The 20,182-nt window shown below is 39.4% G+C and overlaps 1 protein-coding gene and 1 long non-coding RNA gene across 6 annotated transcripts in view; both read right to left on the reverse strand.

The window, feature by feature from the left end:
* The window catches only part of PALLD (palladin, cytoskeletal associated protein), a 408,001-nt gene that overhangs the window by 147,809 nt on the left and 240,010 nt on the right, over positions 1 to 20,182 (reverse strand). The window lies entirely within an intron of this gene.
* LOC123590416 lies at positions 12,151 to 15,874 on the reverse strand. The gene is made up of 2 exons (XR_006708752.1): positions 14,365 to 15,874; positions 12,151 to 14,114 (listed from the first exon to the last, which is right to left on the reverse strand). It is a non-coding gene; the product is annotated as an uncharacterized LOC123590416 (long non-coding RNA).

Here is a 20,182-nt window from a genome sequence, read left to right on the forward strand (position 1 = left end):
ACAAAACACCCCAAATTTAACATGGCCCAAACAGAACACTTGATTCTCTCTCACCTTCCAAACTGTTCCTCCTTTACTGTTTACCACATCCACAATGACCACTTTCGCCCTGTTCTTAGACCCAAAATCAGGAGTCATCCTTCTTTTCTTTCCCTTACATGCCAGATGTTACCCAGCAGAAAATTCTACCACCTGTCTCCTGAATCTCCATCACTTCTATGCCCTCCACTTTCTACCATCATCCTCACAAGCCACCATCATTCTTGGCCTGAACTACAATAATCTATCAAGTGGTCTCCCTTTTTGTTTTGGCTATGTCCAGCCTATTCTCCATGCAGCTGCCAGAGAGATATTTTAAAAATTAAATTAAATCATGTAACTTCCTTAAAATTTCCCTTTAGCTTCCCACCATACTTTGAATAAACACCAACCTCCTTACTCTGGCCTGCAAATTTTCTCTTCATTTTTCCAATTTCATCCTCCACTTCTATCCCTCTCTCCCGTCATACTCTACCTACTCTGATGGCCTTTCTATAATTTCTCTTAACTCTGAGCTCCCACACATCAAGCTTCTTTTCACCTCAGGGCTTTTAAACTTGATCTTTCTCTGCTGGTTAATGTTCTTCTCCAAGATCCTTGCATGATCTACTCTTTTCACATCACCCAAGTCTTAGCTCAGTTTTTACTTCCCTGACCTTCACCTAACATAAATCCTTATAGGGGCACCTGGGTGGCTCAATTAGCTGAGTGCCAACTTTGGGGGTTTGGGCCCCATGTTGGGCTCTGTGCTAATAGCTCAGAGCAAGGAGTCTGTTTCGAATTCTGTGTCTTTCTCTCCCTCTGCCCCTCCCCCACTTGTGCGCACGCTCTCTCAAAAATAAATAAACATTAAAAAAAAATAAATCCTTCTATGTGTCATTCTCTTTATATCCCTGCACTCTGCCTTTTTCTCCTTAATACTTGCCAATATTGTTTAGTATTTGTTTATCTATTGTCTCTCGGACTAAAATGTAAGCTTCATTCAGGCAGAGGCTTTGTCTTGTTCACTGTTCTACCCTCCAGGCCTAGGAACAGTGCTCAGCACAGCTGAGCAATGAGTCATGCACATTAGGTCCTCACCGAACATTTGTATAGTGTATGTAAAATAAAGACTGAATGACTTTGAGCCAAACATTGTTTAGGATGATGGGAGTGAGTCAGTGAGGTGGGTATAACACATTTTACTCTGAGGTACTCCATGATATTTTGGTTGAATCCTGGTTTTTGGTTCTATCTAAAATCATACAAGTGTTTTTCTTTAGACTGTTCCCATATAAAAATCATCACCATGTAATAAGCTTAAGAAGCACCAGAACGGAAAATAATAGTCAGCATAATTTAACAGTATTTGGAAAGCAATATTTGGAAAACCACAATTATGATCTTATCTCAGATTTGTTCTGGAAGACATTAATAGTAATTTCACTTCAGAGCACTGAGGAATTTGCATTCAGATCAACTCATATGAATAAACATAAGTGCAATCACTACTTAGGCATATAAAATAAGCATTATGACAAAAGGACATAAACTAAACGTTATACTCATAATAATCTTAACTAAGTAAGGATGACTAAACTTTAAAAACACAGAAGAGATCAGCATTGATAACTTGCCAAAAAAAGTGAGTAGTGGAGAGGCTTTTCAGATACAGATTAGCAGTGATTTCTTATAGAGTGTGTATACATTTCAGTTTCTTTTAACAAACACAGAGAAAAACACGGAGGCAGCCTTCTTAGATTTATACAAAGACAGTTACTTAGGCTCCAAACATTCAAGGGAGATAGACTTTTTATTAAATAAAAAAAAGTTTTAGACTTTTTAATCCTGTATTTCTGAATTTTTCTTTCTTTTAAAGTATTTTTAGCATTGCTTATTTGTGTGTACATACTGTGTAAAATGTATTTGTTGTATAACAGTTCCCCAAACTGGCTTAAAATAACAATAAACACTTATTATCTCCTTGTTTCTGTGGGGCAGGAATTTGGCAATGTTCTAGCTGGTTGATTCTGGCTCAGCATCTCTCACAAGGCTGCAGTCATGATGGCCAGGCCTGCAGGAGACACTTCCAAGGCGGCTCATTCACACGGCTGGCAAAGTGGTGCTGGTTGTGGGTGGGAGGCCTCAGTCCCTACCCATGTGGGCCCCTCCAACTGGGCTGGTGAGTGTTCTCACAAAATGGAGGCTGCCATGGAGGGGTGAACCAGGGGGCCACAATGTCTTCTATAAGCTAGGTGTGGAAGTGATCCATTGTCACCTCTACTACATCCTATTGGTCACACAGACCAACTCTGAGTCAACCTGAGAGGAGACGACAGAAAAGCATGAATACCAGTAGGCAAAATTCATACGGGTCCATCCTGAATGCTAGCTATCACAGTTAATATGAGCTCATTCCTCTCAAATACCTCCCCACTGAAAAGGAGGGAATAAAGGAACAGAGAGAGAAACAAGTAAGGGGGAGGGAGTACTGGGGAGAAAGAAAAAAGGGGGGGAGAAAGAAAACAGGGAGGGAGAAAGGGAGGAAGGAGGAGGAGGAAAGGAAAAGGTTATTGGTAGAAATGCTGAGGTATCTGAATCTGGGACCAAAATGGACTTTCAAATGCTAAAAGAATTAACTATATGCAAACTCCATATTTTCTCCTTCCACTTAAAATGGCATGATAAATTGAGACTTATGTGATTAATATTAAGAGGGGAAGTCTGAAGAGTCTATCTAGCATTAGCTAGTTTTTAGTAGTCAAGTGGTTGCCATATGGCTTCTAAGGGTAAGCGATGAGAACATTCTTAATTTCAACTGAGATTTGTCAAAACTCTCTTGGTTACTTTTCCTCTACACTATTAATATATTTTAGTTTAGGGTTTTCATCCTTATACCAAAAGGTTTGGTCACAAGTCTAGGCCACTTCCTCTTTCTCCTTCTCCACTTTCTTCCTGTCTCACTCTCCAAATTCCTCCTCTAAACTATTTTGTAATTATTTACATTGTAAGCAGTAACAGCCAACGTACATTGGGAATTTAAGTAAGTTTTGTGGTCACTAAAAAGCAATTCTGAGTTGTGGAGGTTACCAGTAGATGTAAATGGCAAATATATGTATGTAAAATAAAAATTCATATAAGTAAAACCATATTTTCAAACCATATAGATGCTGATGCTAATACATCCATTGGGTAGTTAGCAAGGATCATTTACAAGTGTCCATATAGCCCTATCATGTGAAAACAGGAAAAAGGGAGGGGGCGGGGACCACAATCTCACCTAACCCACAAGCACAGAACTCTACAACAGACTTTTGAAAGGCACAAATTCAGAGTCATTTTAGCACTCACACCCTCACATATCCAATTTGGCCAAGAAAACACTTCCTCCGTTCTAGGGAAAAACACACTAACATTCGCCTTTTCATTGAGAAAGTTACAGGAACCCATTAGATTACTGCAAGGAATGAAAATGACTTCAGCGTGATACCGAAGCAAAGGACTTTTAAGTTTGAGCCTGACCTTGTGAATTTCTACACTTGGCAAGGCTGCGGGGAAACGCCGTGGGACTCTGGTGTTCAACAGAGCACTGCTCTGTCGAACATTCCAGTCCTGACTCACTGGAAGCCGCTCCTAATGTCTGTGTAATCCTCAGGGCAGCATTTAGGAAAAAACGCTTATTTCATCTCCCTCGGTTCTCTGAACGGGACCGTCTTCCCATGCTACTGACCAAAACAGAGTCCCGCTATCCTGTCACTCCACCCACTCTTTTCTCTATTCTTCTAACCACTAAAATCACCACCAAAGATGGAGAATATTTATAAATAACCCCCAGAATGATACAATGTCTATTGAGTCTCATTGGCCAGAAAGTCACTATCCTCTCAAATGAGCATGATACATGTGCATGCTCTCCTTCCAGAACTGAGCTGAAATTCTAGAGCCCTCACCCTTGCGTGACCTGTGCTAAGTGTTGTCAAGAAATTTTAATGCCTCCAACTTGGTATTAATAACGGCTTGATATTTATTAGGTAATGACTATATTAAGGAAAGTGAGGTTTAGAGACATTAAGTATCATGCCCAAGGCCACACACAGTCATTAACTGGAGAAGCCAGGAACGGAGCTCAGGGGTATCTGATTCCAAAGCTGCTACTACATACTATTGTACTACATCCCTAATGTGGTGCTTTACACTGAATAGACTTTAGTAAATCAAGACACCTAAAATTAATTAATTGCTTTCATAATTCCACAAACCTGAATAGTAGCATATATTATGCTGCTTGAGTAGCTCCAGAGATGTAAAATGTGATCTCATTTATGTAACATCTATTTGTTCAGTTTCCCTTACATCCACTTAGTGAGGCTTCAATGACACAGAAAAGAATGACAAAGAGATAAATCATCTACCCAGATGACTAGTAAGCCAGAGGAGTGCAATAAAATGGTGGGGATTAAAATGAAGAACAGTTCTAGTTAGAAGCATCAGGAAAGGCTTTGTGAAGAGAAGATATTTGAGTGGGGCCCTGAAGAACAAGCAGGACGTGGGTATGGGAGAGCAGGGGGGGAGAGTGTTTAGGTCAAAGCTGATTAAGTAGGATGATTTTTTTTAAACGTTAAATTTTACTTGTAGTTGGAAGAAAATATATCTTTGACCTCAACCTGTTAAAACTGTAATGAGCAATGACATTACTTTTTCTTTAAAAAGATACACTTTTCCAAATGTGCTTTATTTATTTAAATTTTTAAATGTTTATTTAATTTTGTAAAAGGGGAAGTGGAAGCAGGGGAGGGGCAGAGAAAGGTGGGCAGAGAATCTGCAGTGAGCTCTGCACTGACAGCAGTGAGCCTGATGTGGGGCTTGAACTCACAAACTGTGAGATCATGACCTGAGCTGAAGTCAGACGCCCAACCGAGTCACCCAGGCGTCCCTCAAATGTGCTTTATTTTAAATAAAAAGTACACTAAAAGTTGTGGTCAATTTCGTAAAAAAAAAAAAATATATATATATATATATATATATATAGTATATATATATATATATATATATATATATAATTTCTACAGGTGGTGAATATACCCATAAGGTCCACTGTAAGTCACACATGTCTGCCCTGGAGCGCAGACAGAACCTGTAACTTGTTTCTAACCAACAGAATATGGAAAAGGTGACAGGCAGTCACTCACTTGATTAGGTTACAGTTTATGGCAAAAGTGATGGGACATCACTCCCAAAATTATGTTACCTTATATCCGACTCCATCTTAGCAGACTGGAGACAGACTCTACTGCTGGCCTTGAAAACTTTGAATAAGCAAACTGTCGTACCATGAAGAGCTTTTGGGGTTGTGTGCAGGGCAAAAATTTCAGGCAGCCTCCACTCGGTGGTATGACACTAGGGTCCTCAGTTCTACTACTGAAAAGAAAGGAACTCTAGCAACAACCTGAAAGGAGTTGGAAATAAACTCTTCCCCGGTTGACCCTCCAGATGAGAGTGCAGCCTGGCTGACACCTTGGTTACAGCCTCGTGAGACCCAAGCAGATGACCCAGTTGACTTATATGTGGACATCTGACCTATGAAAACTGTGAGATAATAAATACATGTTGTTTTAAGCCACTAAGTTTGTAGTAACTTGTTATGTAGCATTAGAAAACTACTACACTGTAGGAATAAAACTTTTTTTTTTTTTTTAAGGACTTGATGCATTTACTCCAGTCTTGCTTAGAACAATCTTCTAAACCAATTGTGTTTGTCTGAATGATTCATCTATACCAGTGGTTAAAATCATCTGGTAAGCTTTTAAATTACAGACTGCTTGCTTCCTACCCTCTCCGTCCCCCCCCCCCACCAGAGTTTCTGATTCAGGAGATTTGGAGTGAGCCTGAGAATCTGCATTTCCCAGAAGTTCCTAGCTGGTACTGATGTTGCTGGTTTGGGGGACCACATTTTCAAAATCACTGGTCTCTATCAATTCATTCTCTAAACATTTTCTGTGTTAATTTACATCTCTAAAGCAAAAGGACTACAGTATATACTTTTCAAATGTAATCTAAAATACTGAAGCCTTTGTGTCAACATTACGTTAACATATTCTCCTGTCCCTCAACCCATCATCCATATTTGTCTTGTGAGGAAACAATTACAAATAAATGCAGAAAACCAAACACGGTAGGAATACAAAATCAGAAGTGATGAGAAAAGGGATCCAACTGTTCTCAACTTTTGAGCTGTGACTTGGTAGCAAAGAGCCTGCACTACTATTAAATTAGGAGCAAAATATCCACGGCAAAAATAATTATTCTCATTCTAGCAGTTATAATCTCTCAAAATGTTGGAAATCCTTTGATGATATTTACCGTATCTCAACCGTTAGGTTCAATATTCGCTAGAAAGCCTCTGACGACAAGCTAATATGTAGCTTGGGGAAGTTGCTTGCCCTCCCCAAAATTAGGAAAACAGGAAAAATTAGAGAAAATTAGGAAAGATCTGCAGGCCTTTGTAACTCTTTATCCCTTGGCTTAATAGATTGGAGGCTTTGGCCTCTTTTTCTACATGCAATTAAATTTCCCTCTCTTTTCTACATATAGTGACCATATAGCCTCAATTTCCTCAGACAGTTGTAGTTTCAAATATGCGGTCTCATTGTCATAGCATGTGTCTGATTTTTTTTTTTTTTTTGACTTCAAAAAATGGTCGTCTGGGGTCCCTGAGTGGCTCAGTCAGTTGAGTTTCCAATTCTACATTTCGGCTCAGGTCATGATCCCGGGGTCATGGGACTGAGCCCTGTGTCAGGCTCCATGCTTAGCATGGATATTCTCGCTCTCCCTCTGCCTTTCTCACCCACTCATATGGTTTCTAAAAATATGTGTGTGTGTGTGTGTGTGTGTGTGTGTGTGTGTGTGTGTGTATACATACATATACATATGTATGTATACATATACACACATACAGTCATCCTACAGTCATCTGTACACTTTTAAGAATAATACCTACAGTTGAAACTAGGCTACATATCCTCTGCCTTTGTGGTCCTCTCTTGATTTCCATGCCTTTGCTGAGCCTGGCCACCTTTTACACAGGAGTGAAAACTGCCCCTCAAACTGAAGGACATCCTCACCCAAAGCCTCAACCTCAGGGTAGGGTCCCAATGTGTCCCCTCCCATTGGCCTCTGACCATCTGTCTACTTTTTATTTGTTCATTTGTCTGGCCCGTGAGAGTGGAGCACCCACACTACTATGCAGGAAAGTGTGAGAAACCTCAGGATACAAATGACAAACAGTAATAATAAGCTCTCTGTTACTGTGTATCTGCTGAGTCCCTCTCCCTGTCTATACATTGATGCAATAGGTAGTAAATAGAATCCAACTTGATCTAAAATCTGATTCTTTTCAGTCTTAGCTCCGAAGTCTCTACCTATCGAGTGAACTCTACTTTAGCCATGGTACTTTATGGCTGGCTTCCAGGTGTAAATTGCTTTCTCTGGAGACATCTCCAACCTGAGTGTGGTTACTTGATCATGCAGATTTCTCGCTCAGAGAAATGGCAAATACTTTTTCTTAGATCCTACTCCTACATTACTTTCATTACTCTTCTCTGGCATTCAATTATTATTATTAATTTTTAGAGACAGAGCACAAAGGGAGGGGCAGAGAGAGAGGGAGAGAGAACCCAGGCAGGCTCTGCACAGTCAGCACAAAGCCCAACGCAGGGCTCCAACTCACAAACCGTGAGATCATGATCTGAGCCAAAATCAAGGGTTGGACACTTAACCAACTGAGCCACTCAGGTGCTGCTTTGGCATTCAATTATTATTTCTAGCTTTTTGGGTTGTTTTCCTTTTCTAGGCATGATCTTTTTAATGTTTTTCAGTGGTTATCATTCATATTGTTTGGCCTCTTGATATATCAACTAATTTATTCCTGATTTTTTAATGGATTCTATTTTTTAGAGTAGTTTTAGGTTCATAGCAAAATACAGAAGAAGGCACAGAGATGTCCCATATGCATAGCATGCAACACATGCATAGCTTTCTCTATTGGAAGGAAGTGCTTCCTTTCACCAGAGTGCTACAGCACCAGAGTGCTCCAGCAGAAGGCTACATTTGTTACAACTGATGAACCTACATTAATGTGTCATTAGTCCATAATCTACCCCACTATTCACTCTTGGTGTTGTACGTCCTAGAAGTTTAGTAAATGTGTAATGATGTGTATCTATTATTATAGTATTATATGGAGTAGCTTCACTGCCCTAAAAATCCTGTGTTTTATCTCTCTCCCAAATCCTGGGAATCACTGTTCTTTTTACCTTCTCCATAGTTTTGCCTTTTCTAGGATGTTATATAGGTAGAATCATACAGTATACAGACTTTTCAGACTGCCTTCTTTCACTTAGTAATATGTATTTAAGGTTCTTGCATGTCTTTTCATGGCTTGATGGCTCATTTCTTTTTAGTGTCAAATAATACTTCACTGTCTGGATGTACCATGGCATTAATTCTAGGAGTTAATGTCTATGCCATTAAAAATTAAAAAAAGTCTCATACAACTCAATAGGAAAAAAAACAAACTGATTAAAACATGGGCAGAGAGGGGTGCCTGGATGGCTCAGTTGGTTAAGCGTCTGACTTCAGCTCAGGTTATGATCTCATGGTTCATGAATTCAAACCCTGTGTTGGGCTCTATGCAGACAGGGCAGAACCTGGAGCCTCCTTCAGATTCTGTGTCTCCCTCTCTCTCTGCCCCTACCCTGCTCATGTTCTTTCTCCCTCTCTCAAAATTAAAGAAACTTTAAAAAATAAAACAAAATAAAAAAGGGCAAAGAAACTGAATAGACACTTCTCCAAAGACAACACACAAATAATCAACAGGTACATGAAAAGGTGTCCAACCAACATTACTAATCATCAGGGAAATGCAAATCAAAACCACAATGAGGTATCACCTCACACCTGTGAGAATGCCTATCATTGAAAAACACAAGAGTTAATAAGTGTTGGTGAGGATGTGGAGAAAAAGGAACCCTCATGCACTGTTGGTGGGAATGCAGATTGGTGCAGACATTATGGAAAACAGTATGGGGGTTACTCAAAAAAAATAAAAATAAAACCACCATATGATCCAGAAATTCCACTTCTTGATATTTATCCAAAGAAAATGAAAACATTAATTCAAAAATATTATCTGCACCCCCCATATTCACTGCAGCATTATTTACAATAGCCAAGAATGGAAGCAACCTAAGAGCCTATCAATGGATGAATAAAAAAAAAATGGTATATATATATATACACGATGGAATATTTTTCAGCCATAAAAAAGAATGAAACCTTGCCATTTGCAACAGCATGGATGAAACTTGAGGGCACTATGCTAAGTGAAAAAAGTCAAACAGAGAAAGACAAATACCATGCATTACTTACATGTGGAATTAAAAAACAAAACAAAACAAAACAAAACACTGAGTTTATAGAAACAGAGAACAGATTGATGGTTGCCAGAGGTAGGGGGGATGTGAAATGGGTGAGTAGGGTCAAAAGGACAAACTTCCAGTTATAAAATAAATAAGTCACGTATAGCATGGTGACTATAGTCAATAATCCTATATTTCCTATCTGGAAGCTGCTAAGAGAATAAATCTTAGAAGTTCTCATCACCAGAAAAATTTTGTAACTACACATGGTGATGATGTTAACTAGACTTATTGTGATCATTTTGCAGAATATGCAAATATTGAATCCTTATGCTGTATATCTAAAACTAATACATGTTAATTACCCCTCAATAAAAGAAATAACTTTCATAAGATTCATAGGTTCATAAATCTTTTATGAGAATTGTTACAACTCATAAACTGGAAATCAAGAAAGGCTTGTTATTCATTCAAACATACATTGAAATGTACTATGTGCTAAAACACTGTGCTAGTCCTGGAAGCATGCCAATAAATAGAAAACTGTTCTTGCCCTTAAAGCTTTATATTTTATGTCGCAAGGGTTTTCCTTCTCAGGTTTTAGTGCCAATGCTAGAGTTCCGAGTCCTTCCTCTTGATGAAGGGAATAGTTTGAGGAGAGTACTCTGAAAATCCAAGCAGGATATGCTCACACTGCTCTTAAAGGGAGAAGAAAGAAAGAAAGAAATGGTGTCAGATTAGGAGACTTAATCCAAGCTGGTGAGAGAGAAAATTGATAAAAAGCAGGGACATTTAACAGGCCAGAATGAGGTAGGGCTCAAGTCTGTTTTTACTTGGATCCACGATTTCCTGACCTTAGTGTCGTTAACGATAAAGCAAAAATAATGAACAAATCTGAGGGCAAAGATTCAACATTCCTGAGCACATGTGGCAGTAAAAAATTTACAGTTGGGAAGGTTTCATTCAACTGTCCTTTTCTCTCCCGCACACAGTCCTTAACATTTCCCCAAGTAACCAGTTTCTTGGATTTAGATCACATGCAGAACAGCATGAGTAGTTCCTACATCAATAATGCTTTCACTACCAAAACAATCATTTGGAATTTGGTTGGTGGAATGCATTCCATTTTAGCAGTTTACTGTGACAATATTGGAATGAGAAAGGAACGAAAACAGTAAGTAGGAGAGAACTCTTCTTAATACATTAGAGAATGTGTTTTTAAAAGGAAACATCATTAAAGTAATAAAGAGAATGCGATATGAAGACATAATTCAATATAAAATTCAGGTTATATTATCTTGATTCTCTAAGTGTTATATCTTTATTTATTTATTTTAGGAATTACATCATCATTTGCCCAGCATCTCATGGTCTCTAATGATATCCCCACTATTTGTGCTTCAACTAATACAAAGTGGGGTCATTCAATACAGTATTGACAATATATAAAGATGATTCACAGAAATGTAATCAAAGAAGTGGTGAACCAGAAAACTTGAGTCCTGGGTTCTGGCTTTGATGGTGATGATGATGATGATGATGATGATGATAAATGGTTGCTACCAACTTGTAGTCACTTACTGAGTGGCAGACCTTATGCTGTGCTTTACATGACTTTCCTCTAAGGTAATCATCTCCATAATCCTTTAAATGCTATAATGATATCATTTTATAGATAAATCTGAAACTTTGAGTTTGAGAATGAGTATGAGTGACTTACTCAAGGTCATAGCTAAACTCATGAGGTAAGTCAGGATTCATGCTCATTCCTGACCCCGAAGCATGCAGTGTCCTTTTTACTGCCACTCGATTATACCTATCAACTCACTGAAGTTCTGTGGTCTCATTTTGTTTCCTAGAAAAATGGAGGAGTTGGACCAGGTGACCTTTGCAGTTACCTTTGGCTTTAAAATTTTATGAATCCTTTGATTCCTTTCATGAATCCTTTCATTCATCTCATGCTGCAAGACCATAAGAATTGAGGTCTAAATTTCCCAAGCCTTCATCATGGTTGTTTTGTCCTGTTCTATACTATGGAGAAACTGGGGTAGTAGGTCTATAACTCCAAGGTTGTGGCCATTGTGCTGGTGTTGTAGACGGACTGTGGTACAGAGAAAAAAAAATGGCTGTGAAAGGGACACTTTAGTCTCCCTGATCCATATTCCTACCTAAGCTGATCCAATATGTAAGCAGAAGCAGAAAGGAAAAGAGGGCCACCAGGAGTCATTCCATAGTAGCACCCTTTTCCTGGACACAAAGCCTTCTTGAATCTTAATTAGACACCACTCTTCCCTGACAAGTTAAGTTTTTCTCCTGGGTTATCTGAAGAGGGAAGTGATTTCACAGGGAAACATCCTAGGACTGAGGTAGCTGCCCCAGAGTTGTATTCTCTGAGTTGAGAGCTATCAGGATGGAGAGGTCTTTGCTGGCTTCTGACATTTGGTTGCTGCCGTCCCTCCCCCCCAGCCAGGGAAAGCAAAGGCAGAGGACCCTGTGGAGATTTCAGACTTATGTTTTCCTCTGGGATTCCCCCCTCTCTGCAGCAAATATTTCTTAAACAAAGAAAGTAAGTTCCCATCTGTTACAATTTGGAAATTTCCAAATTCCCCCCACTTGTGTTGTGTTTGTTTTGGAAAACCCAGGAGATGTCCACAGATATATGGAGGTCTCCTGAAGGGTGTTTTGAAAAGATTGCAAAACTGAATCACAGCAAAAGTCAAACTGCAAGCACGCTTTTATTTTTAGGCTCCAGGCCAGACCTGAACAAACAAAACAAGCAGAAAATAAACAAGAACAGCAAGTTAAAAGGTCCAGTCAGCAACCTCATTCAAACTCTTTATCTACAACAGGGATTGGTAGGACCATCTCTAACCAAAACTCTAAATTTAAGCTACTTACAGACCTAAAATCATGGTAGTACTCACTTACTAGAAATTGAGTAAGACCATAGACTCATCAATTGAGTGGAATTTTGGGCAAAGGATCATCTTTTCATAGGACTGCCTAGTGATAAAATAAGAATCATGATCATTAAATTCTTTATCAAAATCTATAGTGTCCCCATTTTTTTAAAATCTCAACTGTAGTTGAATTAAATTTCTGTCCTAGATCTAGTGCTAGGTGCTGGGGATTAAAAAATGATTGATACCTCCACAGGTACCATATTCCTCCAGAATATGATCGCCTAGTGATGGAGTCAGTCAAGCATTCAAATAAATAAATGCCACTCAGTTTGGCAATGAATGCAATCTAGCCATTAAACCCACTGATATTTATTGTTTATGATGTTCCAGGCACTGGGGTAGGGATAGGGCAAAGTGAAGAACAGGAGTGATACAAGCCTGATGTCACAGAACATATAATCTTGTGGAGAGACAACCCTAGTGAGTAATTACATGGGGGTTGTCATGGGAGAAGTCCTCAGTGCTGGTAGAGGACACACAGGATGACCTAATCTAGTCTATGCCTCCTGAAAAGCAGGGCATGGTGTTTGTAAAAGAAGAATAGAGGAGAAACAGCAGGTGGGAAGTTGGGAATCTAGAAAGAGAAAATGAATCCTTGAAAATAGAAAGGAGGGAATGAAATAGGCAAGGCATTTTTTATAGTTTAAAGGAAATCCAACTACATCCAATAAATTACTTAAAGTGTTTTCTCATTTAGTGCTAAACAGAGACTACACAACTATCAATCAGCATATGTTGGGTTACCATAATGAATTAATATGATTGCAGCTAAATGGAAATAAATCAGTAATTTCAGTTGACCTGTGCAATCTACTAGATGTTTTGAAATACTGGAAGCTATTTAAAAACTACTATTACTAATTTTTTTAAAAAGCATAGTTGGGAAACAGGATCCTGGTAAATTAGTGCCTGGAGCATCAGAATGATGTATCTGGTATGTTCACTAAGGAGGAAGTGTTCTTGTCCTCAAAACACTATGCACTTGGCTTTCTTTCCAAATGAATTATTTGTAAGATATTAAGGGAACATCTCAATACTACCATAATACATTAAACAAACCTTTCTTTAAAACACAGAGTCTTCTCCTCCACCTAACTTCTTTCCAATTTACTTTTTCCTTCTCCAGGACAAATCTGGCCTCGATACTGAGCCAGAGGTCAGAGAGCTAAGGTCACCTCATTTGAGGGTTAAGTAGGAGCTGGGAGAATGAAACCAGCCCAAGTCAGATACAGAAGACAGATTTGTTCAAGAAACACTGGGTATGGAACTCAAGGAAAACGAAGGAACCGGCAGCACTTGCCAGGCTGAAGCAGAGAAGCCATGTAAAAAGTGACTAATTAAAGCTCATTAATTCCTCTGAATAGAAAAATCAGGTCTAGTACAATCCACATTGCTTTCTCAGAAACTACTTAGAATAGCTAAGCACATAGGGGTAAAGGCAGCTGATCTGCCAGCTTCTGTCCACTTTGGAAAGCCAGAAACCCAGTAGGCTTTCTCTAGTGAAGCCAGGACATGTTGAAATGCAGCTATTTCCCTTTGTGTCCTGATCTCAGGGCAACCGGGCTGTTGTGTGCTCTGGCAAACAGAAAAATACAGTCTGTTGTTGATTTAATGCTCTGCTTTGCCTTCTAAGCCATGTCCAGTATGAGCTTTCTAGGACCACTGAACCACAGCAAAAGAGGCATTCATGTCCCAGGTTTTTATGGGATGTACTGACCTTTTTTTTTTTTTTTTTAATTTTTTTTTTCAACGTTTTTATTTATTTTTGGGACAGAGAGAGACAGAGCATGAACGGGGGAGGGGCAGAGAGAGAGGGAGACACAGAATCGGAAACAGGCTCCAGGCTCTGAGCCATCAGCCCAGAGCCCGACACGGGGCTCGAACTCACGGACCGCGAGATCGTGACCTGGCTGAAGTCGGACGCTTAACCGACTGCGCCACCCAGGCGCCCCAAGGGATGTACTGACCTTTTTGTCCCTCTTTCTCTTTCAAGACAATTATTCTTATCAAAAAGATCACCTTCATTATAAGGAAGGAATAGTTTTCACAACTTGACACGCTCACTAGCTCAGAAGCCCACGAGACCTCGTATAATAGAGATAAGGACAGGAATAGTTTCTGAACTGTCACTATTCTCTTTGAAATTTCTTCCATTTTTGCCATCTTAGAAATATGACATTGGCACCAGCCAGATCAGAGCATTCCACCACCCGAAGTTTTATCTGGTTGTACAGAAATGAGCCATACAGGGGAAGAGACCTTGAAGCCAATGGGAAAAATCTGAAACTTGGGATGAAGTTAATTAAGCCCATATTACACTTAACATTCTTCTCTATTAAATAAGGGTCACTTCCTTCAAGATACTATTTTGAGCAAAAAAGATTTCCGCAATTCTGCAAAACTAAAGTTAATCAAACAGCCTAGCAAAAATGGAAAACAGATGTCACAGAACGTTTTAAAAAGGTCATAATGACAGTCAGCTTGTCTTCTTAAACTCATTTGCAGTTGCTATCATTCCCTGTACTTAAGTTCACGAGTCCCTGGAATGGGAGCATTTAGATCAATTTCATATAAACAGCAGTAGAGAGGCGATTCAAAGAGAAGTACAGTGGGGCGGGGGGGTGGGGTCTCGTAGAGCGTAGAGTTTTCTTTTGCTATACAACCTGACCAGCTCTTTTGGCTTAAACTCTCGAACTCTTTTAAATTAATGTTTTCCATGTTTCAAAAGAACTTTCCATACCACCAACTCTGACTGCAGCTTTTTTACAGTCCTTTCTGGTAGTCTCATGTTCAAGTTATCTTGAAAGCACCTGCAAGGTTAACTAAGAAACTTAATACCTGTCAACTCCAGCTCAGGACAAAAAACATATCATGAAATTTTTTGAGAAAAAGTCATAGTTAACTTAAGAACGGACATCCATTATTAGACTTTCAATGTATCTTTTAGGATATCCAAAACTCAAAATTACCAAGTTTTCTTGGTAATAACCAAATATTTGGTAAAATAACCAAAATTTCAAATCAGGATGAAGAAATGAAGCAGGTTTACTATCTTAAAAAGTACATTCATAAAAAGGAAATGTAGAATTTGTAAGAGTGACCAGAGAGGGATTACTGACAGTCTCATCACTATTTTTCATCCAATGTATCTTTTAAAATATCTTTTGGGATGTTTGTCAGGATTTGAGACCATATGATAATTGCTGACATATATCCCTAGAATTACAAAATTTACAAATACTTTTTATAGAGTCAGCCCCATTTACTGTAAATGGCATGCACCATTTTTTAAGTTCCTACAGACATGGTAATTATGAGGAAGCAATGAATTGTTATGCTGTCTGTTGTTTATATAAGCCTCCTAACACAACTACAAATCAGGGGCTGTTTCATTCATTCATTCATTCATTCATTCACTCATTTTTTTTTTTTTTAAAGTTTATTTATTTTTGAGAGACAGAGTTCTGGCAGGATGGGGCAGAGACAGAGGGAGACACAGAACCCGAAGCAGGCTCCAGGCTCTAAGCTGTCAGCACAGAGCCCGACATGGGGCTCGAACTTATGAACCGCAAGATTATGACCTGACCTGAGTCAAAGTCAGATGCTTAACTGACTGAGCCACCCAGGCATCCCTTTATTTATTTATTTTTTAATGTTTACTATTTATTTTTGAGAGAGAGGGTACACATTTACGATCAGGGGAGAGGCAGAGAGAGGGAGACAGAGGATCTGAAGCAGGCTCTGGGATGACAGCAGAGAGCCTGATGCAGGGCTTGAACCCATGAACGGTGAGTTCATGACCTGAGCTGAAGTTGGACACTTAACTGACTGAGCCACCCAGGCACTCCAACCAGGAGCTGTTTTGAACTGAAACAATGATCTCCGCTACATCAGGGAAGAGAGGACATAAATAAATGCATACGGACAGGGAAGAATTCTAATGAGAGCAGTAATAAAGTAGATGAGAAACAAAAACTCACACAGTAGGTGGGTACACTTATGTTGGGCTTGCTTCTAGTGATGCCCTTCACACATGTGATGGGAAAGCCTGCTGCTTCTACATTAAGTATCCTCAAAACAGACCATTTTTCCCACCTGGACTTTATGCTTGAAAGCCTTCGACTTGTTTTCCAAGAAAGCTTTGTGATTCAAGCTATGCATTCAATAAATGATATACTTATTAATGTTGCCATTAGTGGCTTGTAATATTCTAAGTATTATTTGTAAAAATATAGGAGTAAATAATGAAAACTAAAGTAAGTGCTCTGCTATTCGCTGGGGTAGGAGCACGCATGTGGGGTGAAGAAGGGTCCACATGAGGAGAGACCAGAGGTAGAAAGTTCAGTTTAGATATTGTCAGAATACTTGGAAATGAGGTGCCAAGGCCTATAATGAAGTGAGGGCAGCAGAAATGGAATGTCTGGAAAACATACATTAAAGAAGCAAAATGAAAATGACCAGACACTGCAGACTATTCATGATACTTGTCACACACAAGTCTCATGGATGTCCTCTGTCTTCCACAGAGGCTCTCTCAGTCATCTTGCACTCTTGAGGTACCCCCGCACCCCCACCCATGGTCATGTTATGTTCTATGTGTGTGTCTTTTGAGAATGAGATCTTAGTTACAGAAAATGACTCCTGAAGGATACTTACTTTTAAACCCTCACTAATAGCAGGTTTTAAGTTTTCCATTGCCTCATCAGTTTCTGGCCACAAATCAATGAAAAATGCACAGAGAAATGGCCTTGAAGGTTGAGGAAAAGGACAAAGGTAATGTGGTTTAAAAATGAGAAAGAATGGTCAGATTCTTTGCATGCTTGGAATTCACTGATGCTACTCCTCCAAGCAGACTTCATAGCTCAGGAAATACATTGGGAAACAGATGAGCCACACAGCTGTTGCTGTCTCTGGTCCGCATGCTCTGTGTGTTTTGCTCAGTCCCAAACCACTGTCGCAGCATCTCAGAAAATCATGCTGTCTTTGGTCTTTGAAGTGAGACTACGTAACTTCCAATAAGATAGGCTCTTTTGAAGGCTTAGGGGCATGGGTTAAATCATTCCTTCTTTCTCTTACTTGGTCTTGCCTGTTTCATGACCAACAGAGGGTCACTGTAGACATAGGGATCAAAGAGTTCTACCAAAAAGGTTCTTTGTAAAGCTTGGTTATCTATCTAGGGATTGACAGAGCTGCCCTGTATTAATGGAAATAACCAGAATCTCACTGAAGAATAGAGAAAAGAGCACAGGGGAAACCAGATAGTATACTTTTGACTTACTACAAAGCACCTTGTTAGTAAAGAAAATTCTTAGAAAAAAAATTGGCATCTGCCACTTGGGTGATCCATCAAGTAAAGTGAACCTTCTGTACATAGAGAAAATATTTTCCTAACTCCTCATTAGTAACAGAGCCAACAATTTTCTTCTAAATGTGCCTTAATCTTGCAAGTGTGTTTTCTTTAGTTTCTCACTCTACAGATGTCTTCTCCATCTGGCACTCAAAAATATTGTTACTTGCATACAATTTTATTTTTAAAAAATTCCCAAATATGTTCTATATCAACTATCTTTGAATTATCTTAGAGATTTGAGCATCTGGTTAGTCTCCATTCCATTGTTTGATAAGTACACTCAATGTTTAATCCTATTCACTTTGTAGGTCAGATTAAGGCTGAGTGTTCAAAAGAGAAGGCAATACAAGCTGGCATTCTATTTTGCATGCATAGTATCTTATGTAACAGTCATCAGTTTGCATATTCCACTTGTGCTCCAAAAGGCACATAAAGCTGCCTCTTGAAAGAATGAAGTTTAGAACAACCCAACACAGACAAATCCTCTTTACCCATTGTACACAGATTAAGCTCCTTGTTTCCTATGTTTCAATGTTTCACACTTCATGTTACTGACCATTGTCCTCTCCCCACCGCTATTTCTTCGAATGGTCTGCCCTTCTTTCTCGGTCTCTTCATCACAACTGGCAGCATATTTTTGACACCAAGGTCACTAGCAAACGGAAGCATGAACTTGAGGGCAACCTTAGTGAATGTTCTTAAACATACTGTGGCAGACGATGTTTCACTGTTAGCTCCCTAATGGCCATCCTGTTCCACCCAACTTGGAATTCCAATGTTTTCAGATAGTGGGTGAAGAATCATTTGAATGTTGGGCTCTCTCCAAGCCCCAAGAATGGTTAGGTCTTAGCCAGTCATGGTGATTCCATTCCCCTTTGCAAAATACTCACTTTCTCATCCTTTTTTGGAACGAAAAATGGACCCAAGACACAGTTGTGGTCAATGACGCTCAAGGGAAAATTGGCTGGAAAGGATCTTCTTCAGAATAAAATAAACAGAGGCATACAAAACTTCTTGCCTCTCCCCCATAGTTCCTGGTCTAGAAATTGGTGTGAGGACATTTGAGCAGCTACATGGCATTTGAGCAGCTACACCCATCTTACAACCACGAGGGAAAGGCAAAAAGATCCCAAATGCAGTCTGACATCTTGAAGCTCCTTAAATGGGCCTATACTCCCAATACATAGATACTCTATGTGTGTGTGTGTGTGTGTATGTGTCTGTAATGTTTGCCCAAGTATGTATATATAGCAACATTAAGGCATATAGTTAAGGCAAAATTTCATACAAAATGATGCCATTTTTGAAGAAGGAGAAAAGAAAAAAATTGCATCAATGAATAGAACCAAATTAAAAAGTAGCCAGAGGCAGACTTTCCACAGCAGAACTCATCCACTGATACTAAATCATTGGAGAGTTTCTGGGTCATTCTCTCCTGTTTCCTTTCAGTAAAGTTTATGTTAATCTATGGGATATTAGTCAGATGTACAGCATTTAGTAGGAATAACTATGTTTCACATAGTAACAATAAAAATAATTGTAAATGTGGGTGATAAAAGTGAAGGGAAAGAGAAAATCAGAGTCAAAAATGATAAGCATCTGACTCTTGATTTCAGCTCAGGTCATGAATCTCATGGTTCGGTTTGTGAGATCAAGCCCCCAGTCATACTCCATGCTGCTTGGGATTCACTCTCCCCGCCCCCCCTCCCCACCCCTCCCCCACTTTCATGTTCACTCTCTCTCAAAATAAATAACCTTTAAAAAACGACACAATTAATCCCTGCTTTTCTACAAGAGACACTTCCAGCAACCACCAGGCACAAAGACTTAAAGCTGAAACTTACTGCTTCCAGCCCTTGCAAAAATATTTCCACCAACATGACTGTTGGTTGTATATACAATGAGGCAGACTACTGTTTTAAAAATTAGAGAAAAGGAGTGTTGTGTTTTTTTTTTTTTAAGTTAATTTACTTTGAGAGGGAGAGTGTGCAAGCCAGGGAGGGGCAGAGAGAATCCCAAGCCAGCTCAGTGTCAGCACGGAGCCTACCATGTGGCTCTAACTCACAAACCGTGAGATCATGACTTGAACCAAAATCAAGAGTTGGATGCTTAACCAACTGAGCCCCCTGGAGCCCTGAAAAGGAGTTTTAAAGTATGAATGGGTTTTTGCCCTCACCCTACATCTTTCACCCTGACTCGGGGGTCACAACATGATAGGAATGGAATGGTTAGAGGAAAAGAGCCAGATGCAGTCAGATTACTAATTTATTCTAATTTTAACCTAATAGGTGGTTAATATGAGCAAGAGAGGTCTTCCTTTCTCATGGTTGTTCTCACAGCAAAGTGAATGACCTCTTCTAAATACCTTCCTTATTTCTTACTGACAGCCTGGGGAGAAATACTAAATGGAACTGATGAAATGAGGGCCAGGACCC

Source organism: Leopardus geoffroyi, chromosome B1, assembly GCF_018350155.1.
Source record: "Leopardus geoffroyi isolate Oge1 chromosome B1, O.geoffroyi_Oge1_pat1.0, whole genome shotgun sequence".
In the NCBI taxonomy this organism is placed as follows: domain Eukaryota; kingdom Metazoa; phylum Chordata; class Mammalia; order Carnivora; family Felidae; genus Leopardus; species Leopardus geoffroyi.